This window comes from Phodopus roborovskii, unplaced genomic scaffold, assembly GCF_943737965.1.
Source record: "Phodopus roborovskii unplaced genomic scaffold, PHOROB, whole genome shotgun sequence".
NCBI classification, from domain to species: Eukaryota; Metazoa; Chordata; class Mammalia; order Rodentia; family Cricetidae; genus Phodopus; species Phodopus roborovskii.
Genome location: NW_026126434.1, coordinates 1,847,061 through 1,851,289, shown reverse-complemented (window position 1 = coordinate 1,851,289; position 4,229 = coordinate 1,847,061). Strand labels below are relative to the sequence as shown.

Here is a 4,229-nt window from a genome sequence, read left to right as displayed (position 1 = left end):
TTTGTAAGGTTGAGGAACCTTTAAACGATGAAGGATAAGGTTCACTGGGGTGGACCCACTTCCTGTGGTTTCTGCTTCCAGCACCATGGCTGGGGGCCCTGCAAGTGTCAGGCAGACCCTGCTCTCTGGATTCCATTGCTTTGTTCCTGATTGTCCATCTCTGTGGGGCCTGATGTGGGGCCCTGGGTGATGGCACAGGTCTCAGACTTCCACCATTTTTTTCTTGGTCTGTTGGGTACATAGCAAGATTGTAAAGATTCCATGGCTGGTGCCACAGGACTGGAGGTGGAGTGGCCCTAGGTCAAAGCACTGGTGAGACCCAGTGTCTGGTCAGGGTCTTTTCCTGGTTCACAGAAAACTGTCTCACATGGCAGAGAGGACGGGCGTTTCAGGAATCTGTCTTCCTGGCACCTATCAAAATGTCCCTTCCACAATGGAGGCTAGGTCTGAACATATGAGTGTTAGGAGGACATAAACATTCATTGTAAAGCATACAGTGTGCTCCACTTTCAAAAGGTAATTCTTATTCTGCAAATAATGCATTAATGTGCTTACAATGTGAAAAGACAATTAAAATTACAGCTGTCTCAGATGCTTGCTAATCCTACCATCCTCAGAGTGTCAGCCCTGATGTTTTGTGTCTCCTTTGAGCTTTTAATTTACACTTTTGTGTGTGCTTATTAAGTGTTTTTGTCTCCCCTCTTGCCTTTATAAGCAGTGAGATGCTGATGATGTAGTTTAGGTGTGGTTTTTTGTAGTTTGCTGTGTTGGAGATTCGGTCCTCAAGGAGGTGTTGGTTAGGTGGCATGATTTTTAAGAGCTGGGATTAGTAAAGGGTCTGAGGTTGCTGGAACACTGCTCTGGAGGGATTAAAGGGTTCTAGTTGTCACAGTCCTGAGTTGTTAGAGCAAGCCCAGCCCTGGATAGTTTCCTGGCTTCTTGTCATGTGATCACTTCCTCTCATATATTCTCCCACCTTTGCGATGTTCTTCAGGGGTCATTGTCTGCACTGAGATGATGCTGGCAGCATGCCATCAAACATCCAGAACTGTGAGCCAAGTAGATGTCTTATTTATAAAATGACCTCAGGTATTCTGCTATTGCAAAGGCAAATCAGCTGTAATGCATGTTGCATTCACTGAATTACCTTTTGCTCCTTTTTTCTACTTAAAAAAGATGTCTGGAATGTCACTCCATGCCATTACAAATGGTTTGCTCTTGTTCTCAAACAAGTGATTGCATACCTGAGTGTAGATACACATTTTTGGTGGTCCTTCTACTGATGGGCTTTGGGCAATTTCCATTTTTTTGTGGTTATAAATAATTTGAATGAATATATGTGAAGGAAAAATCTCCTTGGACCAGTGGATGAGTATTTTCCACACACTAATTATAATGATGGGGTCATAATGTATATTTAATATCCTAATGGGTAAATCTAAATGGCTTATCAATGTCTCCCATGAGTAATCTTTTAGTATATTCATTTCTTCACAGTCTTACATTGGTAAAAGGCAACTGTCATAATTACCAATATTTCAGAAATATATGCATTTTTAAAACTGCTGATTTTTGCTAAGCTGGTGAGTATGAAAATCAGATCACATTGTTTCTCTTTTATTTAAAAATTAGTTTGGAAGATGGTCTATTTTTTTCATATCCAATTCTTTTTTGTGAAGATTTGTTTTATTTTATATATGTGTTTGCCTACATGTATGTCTGTGGACAACATGCATGCTTGTTGTGTGTGGAGGCCAGAAGAGGGCATCAGATACTCTGGAACAGGCAGTTGAGATGCAGTGAAGGTGCTGGGAACTGAACCCAGGTTCTGCATAAGAGCAGTAAGTGCTCCTAACCACTGAGCCATCCCTCTAATGGTTAGAGATTAGTGTGTAACCTCTGGTATAAAGTTCTATTTTTAAAATTATCATTCAGTGAAGTTGATTGCTTTTATCCATCTGGGGACGGCATTAAGAAGATGCCACTCTTTGCTAATGCCAGGATCTTTGTTGTTTGCGTGTTTGTTTTAAGTCGTTCTAATAGATGATATCTCACAGTGCTTTTACTCTGTAATAGTGACCTTTTTTTTTTTGTTTTTGTTTTTGGCCCTGGATCTTGTGTGGTAGGGCACTCTCCTCCCATTTGTGCTGAGTTTGAGTATGCTTCATAGGTTATGGGAAAATCTTTATGTTGGCGTTATGATCCAAATCTGGAAAGCTGGGTTCCTGGAGCTCTTTGCATGCCTTGTCAGTGGCACAGCAGATTCTAGGGGCTCCTCCCCCATAACTGTTTTATGGCTTCTAGAACCTTTTGAAGAGGTATTTCTGCTCTCTAGGATTTGTCCACTTCTTGAGACTCATGGAGGAAATGCTTCAATTCAGAATGAACTGCTACAGGACAATGCCCGCAAAATACGGATCATTTGAATTTCCTTTGGAAAAAAGAAACTTCTTTCTGAAGCTGTCATTACTCAGCCGTCATTTCCAAAGGATATTTTGGGTGTAAATCAAGTTCCAGGCCAAAGATTCTTTTATTAAATTCCTTTAAAACGGTTGTGTTTGTCCTCCTGGCAGCTGTGACTGTAGAAGGAATGTGAAGTGACTCAAATGTTTTCTCTTTAGGTGAGGGTCTGTGTTCACCATCACCGCTTTGGAGAGATGCTCAGTGACTTCATGCCGATGCACATTTCTTTGACTTACTAGAGTTCTCTAGGCTACTTGAAACTATATGTCTTTGTCTTTTTCAAAACTTGAACTTTTCCTAGACTAATTTCTTTTCTTTTTTCTTTTCTTTTTTTAACAAATTACAAATCTGTTCCAAAATATACTTACATTAAATAAAATACACATTTCAGTAAGATCTATAGTGAATGACTATGCATTCTGGGAAGCTTCACATCTAGGCAGGGCCAACATTCGTGGACGAAGCTAAGAGAATGTGCATCCAATCCCAGTTTATATCGGGTTTCTTCTTGCCAATCTGCCAGTCACACCGAACATGTCATTATATCACTTGTGAGGACACCGATTTTGTTGGGGAAGGAAAGCAAGCGCTATCCTCAATGGTGAGTTCATTGAAACTTCGGAGGAATCCCACAGCCTAGACAGTGGAGTTTCAGTAAACATTTTAAGGGAAGCAGACAATGCTCTCGAGGTCCAGACATATTTTCTTGCTGTATTGTGTAGTCAGGAGGATGGTCTTCTTCAGGACAACATGGTCGCAAGACTGGGGCAATCCCAAGGGGCTGACAGGGAGTATAAGGATGGGGAGGAGGGCTACCTCGAGCTGTTTCACATCAGAGACAACTGTGACAGTCCTCAGACCTGCAATCTCTCCTATCATCTGGCATAGCGTTTGATGTATTCATGCACTTTGTCACGGAAATCCTCATTGTCTTGTAAATGATGGTCAGTGGATTCAATATTCAGTGATCATGAAAATTCAAAAGATCAGTAAACAATGAGTTTAACCCACAAACAACATCCTTCAATGTCCTAGGGGAAGCCCAGCCAGTGCCATCAATTGAATGTTTTCTTAGTAAACGTAGACGTATTTCCCCTGTTTCTGTGATGTTGGGGGGCCAGATTTTAGTCAAGCATTTCACCTTGGGAGGCACCACGTTGTAGGCATCAGGGACTTCAGTTTCAAATTGAAATTTTCCACCCTGGTAGTAACCCTCATCTGGGTTTACAGTCAGCTGAAAGCAACGAAGCTTGTTTGGATCAGGAAAATGTACTTTACAGGTACAGGGTAAATTAGCTTCAAGTTCTGCAACCTCTTTAACAAGCAACTTGTCTCTCACAGAAACCCTCTGAGTGGAGTCAGATGTGGAGGCTGATGACCATCATCCCGATTCAGCTTGCTAACCAGTGTTAGCATTACTGCCACCTTTCTTCTGAGCACCACGAGTCAGGCAAGGTGGGCCAGCATCCAACACCATGCCCAACCAGCGGCAGCAGCAAGATGAGATTACCCTCATGGCCAGGCCGCACTGGCTCCTGGCGGCGGACTGATTTCTTTTTAAAGATTTCATCACTTCCTTCACTCCTCAAGGACTCTCACAGCATCTGGACTCTGTGGCCTTTCATGGGAGTTCCCGAGACTTTCTCTGCCCTTTCTCCTTCCCAGTGCTTTAGAATTTCCACTGTTGACACTAGAATACACTACTTATGGACACTACTTATCAGTCTCCATGTTTATTGGCCTTCCTTAATTTTTATGTTATCTTT

At 42.0% G+C, this 4,229-nt stretch overlaps 1 pseudogene; it reads right to left on the bottom strand.

Annotated features, from left to right (window-relative positions):
• Positions 1-3,338: 3,338 nt before the first annotated feature.
• Positions 3,339-3,879, bottom strand: LOC127223940 (NEDD8-conjugating enzyme UBE2F-like; annotated as a pseudogene).
• Between the last annotated feature and the right edge of the window lie 350 nt (positions 3,880-4,229).